General features: G+C 45.5%; 1 protein-coding gene across 3 annotated transcripts in view; it reads left to right on the plus strand.

Moving 5' to 3' along the window:
- The window catches only part of SLC36A4 (solute carrier family 36 member 4), a 96,807-nt gene that overhangs the window by 48,099 nt on the left and 30,963 nt on the right, over window positions 1–17,745 (plus strand). The gene's annotated exons all lie outside the window — the stretch shown is intronic.

Consider the following 17,745-nt stretch of genomic DNA (forward strand, 5'->3'; position numbering starts at 1 on the left):
AGACGAATTCGTTTTATGAAAAATTCGGCTAGCAAATCGCGGTTTCCCATAGGAATGCATTGAAATTCAATTAATGCGTTCCTATGGACAAAAAAAAATCAATTTTTTTTCAATGCATTCCTATGGGATTCGCTAGACGAATTTTTCGTTATAAGAAACGACCCGTGGAACGAATTAAATTCGTCTAGCGAGGCACCACTGTACCCTGTAGTTTGCCACAATTATATATAGATAGCTGCACAATAAAAACCACATTAATTTTTTTAAAAAACAGATCACCAGTTCACATGGGGCTCTTCAAGGAGAGTCTTATGTAGAGTACATTTCACTGGTCCAGCTTGGAAGATTCCAGTGTGTGGATTTGCTGCGGCTTAGCTTTCCCCTTCCACGAAGGCCCATCAGGATTGATAAAACTAAGATGCTCAGCCATAGCTGCCAAGTTATCCCTTTTTTACAGGGATTTTCCCTTATGCTGAATAGGCTTCCTCGCGAGAAAAGCGAAAACTTGGCAGCTATGTGCTCAGCTCAAACACGAGAGAGAGAGAGAGAGAGAGAGAGAGAGAGAGAGAGAGAGAGAGAGAGAGAGAGAGATGTGATAATTTGTAGGAATTCTACAACGGCTCTTCTCCTGTTCCCCTTGTTGCTCATCTGATGGTGCCATGTTAAATAAGCTAAAGACTTGATCGTGACTTCTGTTATTGCAGCAGGACAATTGGCACAGTCGCGAAGCCCTTTGGAGAAGAGGTGCCGGTCGAGTATCTTTCCACTTTGCATTCAAACTGTTCTGGTTTCTGCGCAGCTTAACTCGATTATGCTGTGTGCATTTGTGTCAAGATGATCTTCTAGGGAGACGTGATTGGATTTGGCATGGGAGGAGGGAAGCTTTTACCTGCTGCGTAGGCCGTCAGATACACCCGGATGCGTCAGCGGCCTCTCCAAACCAACAGTGATGCAACCAAAGTTCAGGCGTGACGTACGAGCCTCGCCTCGCGCTGCCCCCCCCAAAAGGGAGCAAAGGAAGATCAAGGGCAGTTAATGCATAATCCATATATTCTGCCCAAGGCCTTCACACTGGTGTAAATGGGAAGGGAGGTGAATTTTATTTATTACTTATTTATCAGCTGCCCGTTGTTGGCAGTTCTCCGGGTCGTGGGTGAGGGTGAACAGCAACGTTATAAACCGTAAGTGCATAACATGCAGCTGAAACACAGCTATAAGATCAAACAAACTGGGTTCGTTAGAGCAAGAGAAAATTAAAAAAAAACACCAGGGGACAGCACAGAAGCTAAACCTATTGCAAAGCTAAAATACTGTTGGACTATAGCACTGTGTCTGGTGCCAAAAATACATTTAAAGTCAGAGCCAGGTGGTCTTCTCTGGCGAAGACATTCCATAACTGGGGCCACCACCGAAAAGGCCCAAACTCTTAGCCAGCCACCATTCCTCATTTGGTACTTGGAATAGGGACTCAGCCAGTGATCTTACAGCATAGGAAAGGGCAGAGGTGACACTGAGCAGTCTAAACCGAATTGTGAACTGTGGAACTTATGGCCAAAGTAACTGAGCAGTATCCAGCTAACTCATTCCATCAGCAAAAGGATTACCGCTTGCAGCAGTAGAACTCTCCTTCCTCACTCCCTGTTTGTGCCCCACCCTCCTCAGATCTGTTCCAGAGCATTGGGGTATCCCTTAGAATCGATTATGTGTGTGTGTGTGGTGGGGGAGAGATTTGTTGTGCTAGCAGTAATCCTTGTGCCGATGGAATGAGTGAGTTGGATGCTGCCAAAGGCATGTGTAGCACATTTCATTAGAATGTGCACTGAGCGATTTATTACTATTATTATTCAACAAAGGAAGAAGGGAGGGGGCTGGAAGGCAAACCAGGACAAATTACGTGCCTAATCTTCAATGCGTTTGCTGGGATAAACTCCCTGTTAAAATATCTACATGGCTGTCAGTGAACACGTGTGCTGCATGCATTTTGCATGAGTAGAAAACCAGAAGGTGCCAATAATTTATTTCTCTCCTATCCTCTCCCCTTCCATCTGCTTTTGTTGCGCTCTCTCTCTCTCTCTCTCTCTCTCTCTCTCTCTCTCTCTCTCTCTCTCTCTCTCTCTCTTTGTGCCTGCCCCCCAAATATCTTAACAGTTTGCTCCAGGTGCATTTCACAGTGATTTGATTTGAACTCTGCATTTGAACACTGAAGCCTTTACTTGTGTAGCAGGTTTGACTGACTTCCAGGCAAGTGCTTCAGAGATTTCTTGCCATGAAGATCCTAAACTGCAGAGCGAGGTGGGCAGTCCCTTCTGAAAGTTGGTTTTTCATGATAGTGGCACAGCTTCTGGTAACCATCATTTTAGTGGCACAAGGAGAGGAATTAAGGATAGTCTGTAAAACCTAAATTACACTTTTTGTTTAAACTGTATTTGGGGAAATGCCCAGTCCTCTAGTTCTTTGATTAGTTTCTCACTTTGGAAAAACGGGTGGTGGGTTTTTTTTTGGGTTTTTTTGAGAATTCATACTGCATGAAATCTGTATAGAGTTTATATGGCGCTATGTCTCTGGTTAAGCATTCATCCTGAAACATTTGCAAGAAGGTTATATCACGTTGCCAGCTAGAGGTTGCTATCCCATATGTTTTCCAGTGCAATTTCCAGTCACTTTTCTTACTGCACATTATTGTAGTTAGAAAAGTGGAAGGATACCGTATTTTTCCATGTATAAGATTCCCCCTTATTTTTGGAAATATTTAAGAAAATGGGGGGAGTTGTTGAGCTTTTTTAAAGGGGGGGTTTGCCAAAAATCACTCACCCTCACACATTGCAAAAACCGCCTCTCTGTCCCCTCACCGGCAGAAGCTGCTAATTGCCTGCCAAATTGCCACAGTGTCAGCCAATCAACAACAGCCATTGACGCAGCAACCAATAACATGCCCAATAGCCGCTGACAGCCAAGGCAGCAACCAATCAAATGTCCACCCTATGCACTATCCATGTATAAGACGACCCCCACTTTTTAGCATAATTATTAAAGAAAGAAGCCTAGTCTTATACACGGAAAAGTATGGTATTTAGAAAGTGAAGTATAACAGCCAGACTTTGTGCAAGTAAGCAGATGCCTAGAAACACCTTTTTTATTTGCTCCTCCAGCCATTATTTCTCAGTATTATGTTCCTCTTTCCCATCACCTTAATGCTTACAGACCTTGCTCGCCCACTCCACCATTTAATATTGCTTGCTGATGCAATCGGCATACGTTTTCTTTATGATCAGTTCACACGGAAAGGCTACAGCTCGGTGGTAGAGCATCTATCTGATGTGCACGCAAAAAGTCCAGGCTTCACGTATGCCCTGTTTTCCAATGTTCTTTTCACAAAGCAGTGCCTGTTGTGTTATGAAACCGTGACTTTTTGACTGATACGTCGCACTAAATTTCATTCACACCAATGGGCATAGTGTGGCAGAACAACAAACGTCATTGGACAACATTGCTGTCCCCCCTTCCACCTCACATGTCATATTCCTCCATGAGTCACTCATGAAAACAGCAGGAAAGAACTGTATGCTGGGATACCACCCCAAATTCTGTCTCCTTACTCTTCACGTTTTCTGGGTTAAGGGGGCTGCAGATGTGTGTCCTCCCCCCGAAGGAATTAACACAGAAATCCACACTATACTTCCCCAATATTCTGCGGGATTTCTGGAAGTGACTCTCATATTGTGTGAAAGTGCAAATATTATGCAGAAATTAACAGAAACGGAATAAACTTCTATGTGAACGCAGCCTTAATCTCATCAGTGTTTGGATAGGAACTGTGTCTGCTACCTTGAGTTGACAGGCAGGAGGCAAATGTGATAAGTAAACCGAGAGATTTATTGTTTCAGAAAGGGAGAGGTGGAAAAATGTTTGAGACTCCCCCCCCATAAAAATCTCCACCACCACCATGAATCATTCACATAAAGTATGCAAAACCTAACTTCAATTGTACTCCCACCATCTCTTTATTTAATGCTTCTTGAGAGTACTGAGTTCGGTAATTCTCTCTGCGGTTCTTATGAATGTTGCAAATATGCTTCGAGCTCAGGTGGGGTGGGGGAACTATCTGAAAATTATTCTGATAGAATTCGTGCATGTTCAGGAAGCAGGTGTAAAATTATTTTTGTAATTGTTCTGTTTTTTTTTATACTAATACTAGCTGGCCTGGCCACGCGTTGCTGTGGCTCATCCGTGTGATTCCCCCCACCCTATGCTGATCCATGACGTATCCCGCCCCTCCCCCCCACCCCGGCTTATCCCTGTGATTCCCCCCACCCTGTCCCGACCCATGACGTATCACACCCCCTCTTCCCCCCCACCCCCGGCTCATCCCTGTGACTGGTCCCACCGTATCCTGACCTATCCCGTCCCCTCCTCCCCCAACCCCCACCCAGGCGAGTCAGTACCTCCATTTGGTCTAGTCTGTAAAGGCTTCTGCCTAGTATGTAAACGGGAGCCGAGGTGCTGTTGAGAGGGAAGGTTTTATAGGTGTAGTACCAGTGTAGCCGCCACTAGAGGGTGATGGTTTGCTACCTGGTTCTTTTCCCAGCATGCATTTTCATCTGAGTGGTGTGTTTTGAAACACGGGGTTTGGTTTTTTTTACCTGGCACAGATGTGACACCTGTCTTTGAAAACAGTACGGGGTCACTCTCATATTCGCACGCGGCATTGTGTCAAAATTTGAACACAATTGGTCAAGCGGTTTTGGTGAAAAGTGGATACTAACGGGCATGGCTAGTTTACATATATATATATATATAGAGAGAGAGAGAGAGAGAGAGAGATTATTTTGATTTCATCAGTTGAATTGTGGATTGTTCTATACTCTGGTTTTAATTTGAAATGTAGTGGACTCTCGTTTGTTGTGTACAGTGGTACCTCGGTTTATGAACACAATTGGTTCCGGAAGTCTGTTCATAAACCGAAGTGTTCATAAACCGAAGCAAACTTTCCCATTGAAAATAATGGAAAGAGGATTAATCCGTTCCACACGATGAAAAACACCCCCTAAAGCAGCAATTTAACAAAAATTTACTGTCTACCAAGAGGTTTCCTAGGCCTATGGAGGCCTCCACGGAGGCATCGGAGCGTCCGTGATTGGGACGCAGCCATGGAAGCGCTCTGATGCCTTCACGGAGGCAAACTGTGCAGAAAGAAGCCTTTCCCCGATGCAAGTGCCCTGCGCTGCGGCCGCGTCTCAGTCAAGGCGGCTGAGTAAAGCGCGGGAAACCGGGGGGGGGGGTTTTCCCCTTTGGAAGCTCTTACCGCGCGTTTAGGAAAGGGCTCCCAGCAGCAGCAGCAGTGAGAGGCTTGGCGAGTCATTTCGCTGCACGGGGGTGGCGGCGCTCGCAGCTCTCCTTCCCTCTCTTCGCGGTGCCGGCCAGGCGACCTTCCTGAAGCCTCCTCAGAGCAGCCGCCACCACCACCAGACGCCAGGACTGGCTGGGGTGGCTCGCGGTGCGTCTGGCTTTGGTTGGAGCGGCGGCGGCGATGGCGGCTTCTCTCAACCGCAAGCCTCTCCACTCCGCAGGGGCGCAATGGTGAAGCCCGGCCTCGCTTCTCTTGACCCCTCCGCGAGGCCGGGCCTTCGCCGTCGCGCTCCTGCGACGTCTCTCCAACTTCGCCGTCGCTCTCCTGCAGCAGGGCTCAAGAGAAGCGGACCTTCGCGCTCCTGCAACGCCTCTCCACAGGAGTGCTACGGCGAAGGTGGAGAGACGTCGCAGGAGCGCGACGCGAAAGCCCGCTTCTCTTGAGCCGGCCTCGTGGAGAGCTCAAGAGAAGCGGACCTTCGCGCTCCTGCGATGTCTCTCCACCTTCGCCGTAGCACTCCTGTGGAGAGGCGTTGCAGGAGCGCGAAGGTCCGCTTCTCTTGAGCCCTGCTGCAGGAGAGCGACGGCGAAGTTGGAGAGACGTCGCAGGAGCGCGACGGCGAAGGCCCGGCCTCGCGGAGGGGTCAAGAGAAGCGAGGCCGGGCCTTCACCATTGCGCCCCTGCGGAGTGGAGAGGCTTGCGGTTGAGAGAAGCCGCCATCGCCGCCGCCGCTCCAACCAAAGCCAGACGCACCGCGAGCCACCCCGGCCAGTCCTGGCGTCTGGTGGCGGCGGCGGCTGCTCTGAGGAGGCTTCAGGAAGGTTGCCCAGCCAGCACCGCAGAGAGAGGGAAGGAGAGCTGCGAGCACCACCACCGCCGTGCAGTGAAACGACTCGCCAAGCCTCTCACTGCTGCTGCTGCTGGGAGCCCTTTTCTAAACGCGCGGTAAGAGCTTCCAAAGGGAAACCCCCCCGGTTTCCCGCGCTTTACTCAGCCGCCTTGACTGAGACGCGGCCGCAGTGCAGGGCACTTGCATCGGGAAAAGGCTTCTTTCTGCGCAGTTTGCCTCCGTGAAGGCATCAGAGCGCTTCCTTGGCTGCGTCCCAGTCGCGGACGCTCCGATGCCTCCGTGGAGGCCTTCATGGGCCTCGGAAACCTCGGGTTACTTACTTCCGGGTTTCGATGGTTCGTAAACCGAAAGTTCGTAACCCGAGGTGTTCGTAAACCGAGGTACCACTGTACTCTACTTCATTAGAGGTTTTTAAGCAGAGGTCGGGTGGCCATCTGTCAGGGATGCTTTAGTTGGGATTCTTGCATTGCAGGGGGTTGGCGTAGATGACCCTTGGGGTCCCTTCCAACTTTACAACTTTGCGATTTATTTATTTGGAGGTAGTTGTGATGCACGCTTCACCCAAGGTTATCAGGGTGGCACAAAACAGAGCTTAAGATAACAATTAACAATTAAGAAAAAAAATTAAACAACATTCCTTTAGTAACTGGTTGTCTCAGGGGACAATGGAAGGACGCACCTTTGGGGTAAATTCAGACCGTTGGAGAGTTGAAACTGAAATCTATTGATGATGAAGAAGAAGGAAAAAAACAAACCCTGTGCAGCTTGAAAATTAGGTAACAATTTGATTAAAGGAAAATTTGCAAAAGAAAAAGTCAGTTCAGTTATGAACTGCTTTCTGTTTCTTACCTATTTGGTAATGGAGGATATTTGAATCCTGAGCCATTTTAAGGTTTTCAAACTTTGATCACATTTTAAGGTTTTCATCTTTGATCACATCCTGACTTGTTTTTCTGGTTAGTTGGCCAGTAAGTATTAAGCCAGGGTTCTCTGGTTCAACAAGCATAGCTGGAAATTTGCTTGTTAATGCAAGGCAGGATCTTAGTACTAAAGTCAGGGAAGGAGAGGAGAGAGAGAGAGAGAGAGAGAGAGAGAGAGAGAGAGAGAGAGAGAGAGAGAGAGAGAGGGAGGAGGAGGAGGAGGAGGAGGAGGAGGAGGAGGAGGAGGAGGAGGAGGAGGAGAAGAAGAAGAAGAAGAAGAAGAAGAAGAAGAAGAAGAAGAAGAAGAAGAAGAAGAAGAAGAAGAAGAAGAAGAAGAAGAGGAAGAGTAGTAGTAGTAGTAGTAGTAGTAGTAGTTTGGATTTGATATCCCGCTTTATCACTACCCGAAGGAGTCTCAAAGCGGCTAACAATCTCCTTTCCCTTCCTCCCCCACAACAGACACCCTGTGAGGTGGGTGGGGCTGAGAGACTTCAGAGAAGTGTGACTAGCCCAAGGTCACTCAGCAGCTGCATGTGGAGGAGCGGAGACACGAACCCGGTTCCCCAGATTACAAATCTACCGCTCTTAACCACTACACCACACTGGCTGAGAGAGAGAGAGAGAGTGTGTGTGTGTTTTGTTCCTGATGCTTGTTCTTGGCTTCACAATCCATAGTTTATGAAGCCAGGAATGATTATGCAAACCACATCAAGGAAACTAATTGCTTTTGTCCAACCAGTTGATCATTAAAGTATATATTTATTGTAACAATCTTAAATTCTATGGAAATACCTCCCCATTGCTTGATAGGTTAGTTGACCAAATCTTTTTTGACCGGTCAGATTCCTAACGTTACTGAGCGGGTGGGTTTTGCATCCTTACTGACCACATGGAGTGTTCAAGTTTTTCCACCCATGAATTTAATCAGAATAAGGAATGTGTCTATTTCCTTAACTCAGGGAGATCCCATCGCTTTTCTTTGCCCTCCTTTGTACATCACATGACACACATTCCTAGATGTAAGGATGTTTACTTTGAGGAACTCTGCTTCAAAACTTGTGGGGGAAAAAAAAATGATAGTGATTAAAAGCCGTTTGGAAACTGGAAGTGCCATTATCCCTTAGTGGAGTCGCGGAAATGTAACAATGGCGCTTTCCAATTCCTCAAATCATTCCTCCCAACCAATCTCTGGCAGAATGCAAATGATAAAATAATTGGCAAGGCTCTAATGAACGTAATTTAGATTTTGTGTCTGAATGAAAATGAATATTGAATCTACACTTTGTTCTTCTTTGCATCTTTGGTAAGCTGGGCTCTTTCTAAGCTGAGAAAATGTGCTATGATTGCAGTGAGCTCAGAAATTATTTTCCATTGTTTGAAATAGGCCTTATTTTTAATTTAAAAAAGGGGGGGAAGGGAAGAAACTTTTAAGGAAAGAATGGATTCGTAAGCATGATGATGATGATAGCAGACAATGAACTGGGGGCTTGGAAATTACTTGACAGATGAAGCTTGATGGACTAATTGCTTTCTTGTCAGACATCCATGCCTAATTCAGAAGATGACCACTATGTAGGTCTCTGGTGCTGTCATAGAACCACAAATAAGCAGCAGCAGTGTGTTTGTGTGTACATGAGAGAACTACAAACTCCAGAAGTCTTGGAATATTGGAATACCCTCCTTTTTCTAAGGTAAAGGCTAGAACATTTTGGGCTTTTGTTGTTGTCGTTTAGTCGTGTCCGACTCTTCGTGACCCCATGGACCAGAGCACGCCAGGCACTCCTGTCTTGCACTGCCTCCCGCAGTTTGGTCAAACTCATGTTCGTAGCTTCGAGAACACTGTCCAACCATCTCGTCCTCTGTCATCCCCTTCTCCTAGTGCCCTCAATCTTTCCCAACATCAGGGTCTTTTCCAAGGATTCTTCTCTTCTCATGAGGTGGCCAAAGTATTGGAGCCTCAGCTTCAGGATCTGTCCTTCCAGTGAGCACTCAGGGCTGATTTCCTTCAGAATGGATAGGTTTGATCTCCTTGCAGTCCATGGGACTCTCAAGAGTCTCCTCCAGCACCACTATTCAAAAGCATCAATTCTTTGGAGATCAGCCTTCTTTATGGTCCAGCTCTCACTTCCATACATCACTACTGGGAAAACCATAGCTTTAACTATACGGACCTTTGTCGGCAAGGTGATGTCTTTTTAAGATGCTGTCTAGGTTTGTCATTGCTTTTCTCCCAAGAAGCAGGCGTCTTTTAATTTCGTGACTGCTGTCACCATCTGCAGTGATCAAGGAGCCCTAGAAGGTGAAATCTCTCTGCCTCCATTTCTTCCCCTTCTATTTGCCAGGAGGTGATGGGACCAGTGGCCATGATCTTGGTTTTTTTGATGTTGAGCTTCAGACCATATTTTGCGCTCTCCTCTTTCACCCTCATTAAAAGGTTCTTTAATTCCTCCTCGCTTTCTGCCATCAAGGTTGTGTCATCTGCATATCTGAGGTTGTTGATATTTCTTCCGGCAATCTTAATTCCTGCTTGGGATTCATCTAGTCCAGCCTTTCGCATGATGAATTCTGCATATAAGTTAAATAAGCAGGGAGACAATATACAACCTTGTCGTACTCCTTTCCCAATTTTGAACCACTCAGTTGTTCTATATCCAGTTCTAACTGTAGCTTCTTGTCCCACATAGAGATTTCTCAGGAGACAGATGAGGTGATCAGGCACTCCCATTTCTTTAAGAACTTGCCATAGTTTGCTGTGGTCGACACAGTCAAAGGCTTTTGCATAGTCAATGAAGCAGAAGTAGACGTTTTTCTGGAACTCTCTAGCTTTCTCCATAATCCAGTGCATGTTTGCTATTTGGTCTCTGGTTCCTCTGCCCTTTCGAAATCCAGCTTGCACTTCTGGGAGTTCTCGGTCCACATACTGCTTAAGCCTGCCTTGTAGAATTTTAAGCATAACCTTGCTAGCGTGTGAAATGAGCGCAATTGTGCGGTAGTTGGAGCATTCTTTGGCACTGCCCTTCTTTGGAATTGGGATGTAGACTGATCTTGGGATGTAGACTGATCTTCTCCAATCCTCTGGCCATTGCTGAGTTACTTTGCTGAGTTACTGCAGAAACTTACTTTGGCATTTATTTAGTGCAACCATGAGCCAGCACTATTTTTCCAACTTGCATTTTTTTGTTTTGTTTTATAAATTCTTTTTCTGAGAGCTACCTTGGTGGGTTAAATGTTTCAAAAATAAATGGGTTGTGCCAAAAGCACAATTGAGTCCAGTGTCATCTTTTGGCAGTGACCAGTCAGAAACCCATAAATAGGTACTGAGTGCTCCCCTGCACTTGTGGCTCCCAGCAACTGGTGGTAGCCATTGTGAAATTGTGTCATTCTAATCTGTTACAGTATTTTAACTTTTGCATGTTTTAAAATACAGTCATACCTTTGATCCCGAATGCCCTGGAACTCCGTCCCTTTTGGCTCCCGAACGCTGCAAACCCGGAAGTGATTGTTCCAGTTTGCAAGCGTTCTTTTGGAACCCGAACATCTGACGGGGCTTCCGTGGCTTCCAATTGGCTGCAAGAGCTTCCTGCAATTCTTTTCTGCAATTCTTACTGCTCGTTGGAGCCTTTTCTTGTCCATCTTGGAGGCTGTGCCATACAAGGCAGTAGTAGAATTACAGAGAACAGTTTCAATGGTACCTCTGTAAAATTGGATCAACACTTCTTGGGGCAAATAAAATTTTCTTAGTTGACGCAAGAAATGCAACCTCTGGTGGGCCTTTTTAATAATACTATTGATGTTGCCTAATTTGCGTAATGGCATTATGATACGGACAGTTTTGTTTGCAGTCCCTTTCCAATAATCCTTAGCATGGGTTTTGCCTTCTGAGCAGCCGTTGCACACTGGGTCAACATTTTCATCAAGCTGTGCACTGTGGAAACACCCTACCCCCTTGTCTCTCCTTCCTGGTCAGATGCTGCCAGTTCAGACCCCCTGAGCGAATATGTGAAATTATGAATTCTTGTGCCTCAAATTTGCACCCTTAGATTTGTTTACAACAAATCAACTCCGCTACAAATGCATCCTAGCGCTCTCTCCTCCCCCCTCCACCTCCTTTGTTTCCTTAACTGTTATTAAATGTGCCGCCTAAGTTCTTTAATTCTCTTTCTCTGTAAAAATCTAAATACTTTCAACACAGCTCAGCACTTGAAACTTCAAGATGCAGGCATATTTTTAATTTTTTTTTTAATGCATGCTTTGCTTACTGGAAAGTTGGGAGGGGGAAGTAACTTTCTCCCCATAAATGTAAGCTTAGCTAATCATATTTAAAAGAAATTGGTGTGGGATTTTTTTAAAAATTGAATTGAGCTTGTATAAGGAAATTTTATTTAAGAATTGTTGCCTGAGGAAAGGGGAATTCTAAAGCAGTTTACATCCCTTGGAAGCAGCATGAATGTCCAGGTATATCAAGTTTTGAAAGCTGTTCAGTGCTACTTTTGCCTTGGCAGAATTTTTATCATGAATTTTTATTTGTTCTGTTCATGTATTTTAATTAGCAAACTGCGCAACCAGCAGTTAATGCTGGTTAGGGATGTGAGGAGGGGAGGATATTAAAATCCTGTATAATATGGTCTCAGGCAAACTAAAGGCAGGGAGTGTGCACTGATGCTGAAATCACTTTGTGCCTGTCATTTGTGGAAGGGTAGAAAATATGGGAAATTAGGACTTCATTCCCCAGCCTGGTGCCCTCCAGCTTGTTTTGGACAAGAATTCCCATCAGCCCCATGCAGCACAGAGTTCTAATACAATATCTGGAAGGCACCAGATATCTTATTTATTTTTAATCAGTAAGTTTTTTTCACATATAAATGGATGTCTGGGCATCCCTTGTACTTAAACCCGTAAATCTTACTATGAACTGCAGCAGGATTTTTATTTTATTTTACTGCTGGAGTGGGAAACTTGAGGTTCCATTTAATAAAAGGCTTGGGATATGGATGTAAATAGGAACCAGTATGCATTGAGGCTTCAGTTTAAAGTCCTTGAGAGAACTTAATTCATCTGTGCAACAGTGGGAGGCAACTAGGAAATGTCAATGGAAGGGCCGTGCTCATTTTTGACGGCTCGTTTTATGCTGGCATCTGTAGTGGGAATAGAATTCATTTTGTTTACAGATGAATGACCTAAAGAAAAGAATGTTGAGCAGAAAAGGGTGTAAAGATCTTTCAGAACTTGAATAATTACACTGTGGGCAGCGAATTTGTGAGAGATTTGTTTTGTGTCAGAACTTGAGACCAAACTAGATGTAAAGGTAAAGGTAAAGGTAAAGGGACCCCTGATCGTTAGGTCCGGTCACGAACGACTCTGGGGTTGCGGCGCTCATCTCGCTTTACTGGCCGAGGGAGCCGATATTTGTCTGCAGACAGTTTTTCCGGGTCATGTGGCCAGCATGACTAAGCCGCTTCTGGCGAATCAGAGTAGCGCACGGAAACGGCGTTTACCTTCCCACCGGAGTGGTACCTCTTTATCTACTTGCATTTTGACATGCTTTCGAACTGCTAGGTTGGCCAGGAGCAGGGACCGAGCAACAGGAGCTCACCCCATCGCGGGGATTTGAACTGCCGACCTTCTGATTGGCAAACCCTAGTCTCTGCGGTTTAGACCACAGTGCCACCCGCGTCCCTAGATGTAGACTTTCTCAAATAGTTTGGTGGAGTCTATGTGTTGTTGTTGTTGTTTAATTTATACACCGCCCATCTGGCTGGGTTTCCCCAGCCACTCTGGGTGGCTCCCAACAGAATATTAAAAACATAATAAAACATCAAACATCAAACTTCCCTAAACAGGGCGGCATTCTGATGTCTTCTAAAAGTCATATAGTTGTTTATTTCCTTGACATCTGATTGGAGGGCATTTCACAGGGCAGGGGCCTGAGAAGGCCCTCTGCCTGGTTCCCTGTAACCTCACTTCTCGCAGCGAGGGAACCGCCAGAAGGCCCTCGGAGCTGGACCTCAGTGTCCGGGCTGAAAAATGGGGGTGAAGACGCTCCTTCAGGTATAGTGGACCAAGCCTGTTTAGGGCTTTAAAGGCCAGCAATCAACACTTTGAATTGTGCTCGGAAACATACTTAACTCAGTCTTATCCAGGGATTGAACCTGGGACCTTCTGAATGCAAGTGCCACCACTGAGCTTTGACCCGCCAAGCTGTAAATAAGTGCACTTGTCTGAAGTTATGCTTGAAATTGCCCCTCTCTCTATTGCCACATAAATCAAGTTTGGCCAAGTTACAGGGAACCAGGCAGAGGGCCTTCTCGGTAGTGGCACCCGCCCTATGGAATGCCCTCCCACCAGATGTCAAAGAGAAAAACATCTGCCTGTTTAGGGGAGCTTTTAGTGTTTAACGGACCCTTGTATTTTAATATTTTGTTGGAAGCCGCCCAGAGTGGCTGGGCGCAAAAATAAATAAATAAATAAATAAATAAATAAATAAATAGTAAGACCCTTGACTTGAGACCCTAAGGGAATGAGGCAGCTTCTCATGTTGCTAATGAATTTCTCAACTCACTGAATAAAGTGGTGTTGAGTTCTGAAAAGCACCCATGGTGGGCAACGAGTGCCTTCAATTTTGATACAAGGCAGTCTTTTGTCAGGTCTCATGCATTTAACGTATTGAGCCAGCTTGAATCTTCTGGAATATTGTGTTGGCTGGATTAGAAAGGCATTTTGACATGCTTGGACAGTGTCCTTCCTTCCCCATCTGATTTTTCTAATCTCTTCCTGCTTTAGATACTTCTCTTCCCCCTCTCCCACACAGTAGTTTCTTTTGACTCCCTGCCAAATTCTTCTTCGGATTGGTGGTTATCTTAGGTGAGCATGCAAGAAGCAGGATTGGAGGCTGTGGATTAGTCCTCCGTGCTTATGCAGATAAAAAACCCCGTCAACTTGAGTATTGCTTGCTCTTATACTTTGCATATGCAAAATAACGAAGGATTGCATAACGAAGGAACCCCATATCCTACCTAAGTAGGGGTTCTCGATCTTTCCAGTATCTAATAAGACTTCCATATTGACTTGCCTCGTGGCATACTCCTGCCTTGGAGCATGGAGCATGCTTTGGTCTCACTTTGGTTGTTGGAAACGTCAAACTGTTGTTGATCTACACGAAGAATCCATTTTATCTTTCCTCTGCCTTGTATATATTTCAAGGGTGATCGACCTGTGGTGCGGAAAAGTGTCCTTTTACACAGGAATATGCCATTCATAGAATCAGGAGATTCTTGGCTCTTTTAGCTGCCTGGTGAAAGGTCATATTGGACCAAACCCAGGATAATCTTATCTGCCACTACTGAGCCATAAACTTCCACAATCGGAAGAATAGGAGGCTAAGCGCCTGAAGACCGCCAGTCCCCCCCAATACTCAGTTTGAAAATCCATGGCTCCAAAGCCCTTTAGACTTCTGAGTTTCCTGGTTTACTTTTCTTGCTTGGTGCTACAAATCTCTCAGAATTGTAGATTATGTTCTGCACCGCTGAGGACGAAGAAATCACTGTGACTCTCAGCTGTATTAAGGGCAGTGTTAATTATTCGACATTCAACTTAACCACCATTTGATTACACGGTATTTATCTCTTGAGCCTGCTTTTTAATGCCATCTCTCGCCAGACATTCTGCTGTGTGAAATAGCAGAAATTTACAACGTAATTGCATGGTTTTGTTTTCTCCAGCGCAAATTCCTATCCTTTAATGGCAGTTTAGCAATGCCAAACTCCACACTCATTTTCCCTATTGTACACTTTCTTTCTGCTTCTTTTGGCAGGTTATCCTTGTTTTTTTTAAAGGAGTCTTGATTCAAACATCGATTGGAATCTCTGCAAGATTCTACGGAGAAGGGTCTTCCGTACCCTATAGGGATCTGCCAACAAATCTAGTTGTCTCAGCTGTTGCACCTCCTATAAATCTCTAATCTCTTGAGTTGCCTATTATAGGAACTGTGCAGAGACACCTGAGTTACTGGTCTGCAGCCTTTAGTAATTAATGGGCAGAGTAATTCATGATTCAGATTCTCTATGCTGTGTAGGGGATTTGGATGGGGTGGAGGTGTCATTGAAATTCTACTCAATATTGATCCAGAGCAGAACTCAGACGTATAGTTAGCAGAGTAACAACTTAAACACGTTGCAGGATTCCCAAAAAGTAGACCGGAGGCAAATAATATTTCATCCAGCAGAGCTTTACTGCTACTGAAGGCAAGCGAGCATAACGGTCACAAATCCAATACATTCAGGGTTGGCGCTGTCCATAAGAAATCCAGTTGCAGCAGACTTGACTTAAAACTTACAATAACTTATAATAAGTCTAAACCTTCGCACTAAGCAGAACACCACATCAGAAGGAGAAGAGATTGAAAGTGAAAGTGAAACCCAGGCTCCTTCTGGCCTCACTATTATTGTGAGCATGACCTTGACTGAAAGAACCAGTTTAAACCAGCTGTACTCGGCTTCTCTGAAGGAATAACCCAAACATCATGAACCTTCAGCTTGTTTCTTTCATGCAGAGGAGCTTCCAGAACCTCTGGAATTAACTAGAATAGGAAAGATCTCTACACATCAGCTCAATACTTCCTGCACCAAGAAATGCAAACTGACAGGAGGTGCCCTGGCTGGTTCTGCTGGCTTTTGCTGTCATTGAGATCCACCACTGCTTGTGAGCAGCCCAGTGCAACTGCCCAAGCAGCAGATGAGTGGAAACTACCACTGGCAGATCCCCCCCCAAAAAACAGAGATTTTGGGGGCGCAGCTGTGCTGACACACAATCCTCTGGGTCCTGAGCCAGCCGATCCGGGCTGCTATATTGCACCAGCCTGGGAGCTGGCTCAGCAAAGGGGCATTTTCCTACAGACAACCCCCCCTTCATCTTACAAGAAAGGAGATTCTGACTAAGCATTCAGGGGAAAACTTTATGACAGTAAGAGCTGTTCAGCGGTGGAACAGATTCCCAAGAGAGGTGGTGGACTCTCCTCCCTTCCTTCCTTCCACCTAAACATTAGGAAGAACTTCCTGACAGTAAGAGCTGTTTGGCAGTGGAATTTGCTACCAAGGAGTGTGGTGGAGTCTCCTTCTTTGGAGGTCTTTAAGCAGAGGCTTGACAGGCATATGTCAAGAATGCTTTGATGGTGTTTCCTGCTCGGCAGGGGGTTGGACTGGATGGCCCTTGTGGTCTCTTCCAACTCTATGATTCTATGATTCCTTAGAGGTTTTTAAGCAGAGGTTGGGTGGCCAACTGTCATGGATGCTTTAGTTGAGATTCCTGCATTGCCAAGGGGGTTGGACTGGATGACCCTTGGGGTCCCTTCCAGCTCTATGATCTCTGGCCAGTACAATTCGCAGGGTGGTGGATGCTGCAGTGGCAATGCCACTCCACCTAGACCTCCTGCTGCAGGCCAGTGGTTAAGACGGCAGCCTAAGGTGTCACGAGTGTTTTTAAAAAGTTGGTAATTAAATGCCGAGATGCCTCCACGCCCAGCTTGGTTTTTCTGTTCGATTTATTAAGCCTTTCTCATGGAATGCTGGCTGCCGCAGAAAAGTTAGCTAGCTTGACTTAACGATATGCTCCCTTTAACATTTCATGCAACAGGTGCATGTGTAAGAATAATGCTTTTGTCTTTCGGGGAGCGTTAGAGATTGCAAGCACACTGCTTTGGGCGGCTTATCCCAGGACTTAATTTGGATTTGGATCCCACCTCCCATGTTTATATTAGCCTTGCAGGAGAGAGAAGTCAGCCTGCTGGGGAGCTGTTTAAAGAAGATAAAGCATTAGGCCAAATCTTGAAGATACCTTAAGGGTTGTACCTACTCTCTTGGCAGTTCTTGCAGCTGTTTGCTTCTCCTCCTCATCCCTGCACTTCTCTCAGAATGCTTTCGACGGCCTCTAATAACACATTTTGATTCGTTTTTAAAAATGTACACAACTTGCAATTTGGCTGGTTGTGGTTTGGGCATTTCTGATAGGGGCGCACTTAATAGCCGATGTGGAAAAGTTTCAGTGGAACTTTTAAACTTAAAAAAGAAGTTTTCAGCAATGTGTGGAGCATATTTGAAAAGCTGAGTGACCAACAGTTCAGTTAAATTCACTGGTCTTAGTAAGGGGTCTGCAAATCCACCTGTCAGTTGACCACTGGCCCTTACTACCAAGATGCTCTGTTCCAGACGTGTGAGAGGAACCACGAGATCTTGCTTGAAGCTTGTACGAAACCTCGCAGAGTCTCAAGAACCGGAGAGACATCTTGTTGGTTTTAAAAGCGTTCTTCAGCTGAAAAACGTGGCTGAAGATCAGCACAGAACATGGCAGCCCCTGCCCATAGGCTAAAAGCCACAATACAGAAGGAAAAAGGGGATGAGGAGGAAAGAAGAAAATGAGTTGAGCTCAGACACCAGTTCTTCAAAGTTAAACATAATGGCCAGCTAGAATGGAAATTAGTGAGAGAATTAGTGAGAGAATTAGACAAACGAAGCTGGTGTCTCTCGGCAGAGCAGATGGAGTGTACGTAACTGCTGCACTGTATTAACCTATGGTTTGTCTTAGTATGGGGCCATCGTTTAGCATTCTCCAGACTAACCACAAGCTGTAACCAAGGT

Source organism: Zootoca vivipara, chromosome 4 (genome assembly GCF_965207765.1).
Source record: "Zootoca vivipara chromosome 4, rZooViv2.hap1.1, whole genome shotgun sequence".
Lineage (NCBI taxonomy): Eukaryota > Metazoa > Chordata > Lepidosauria > Squamata > Lacertidae > Zootoca > Zootoca vivipara.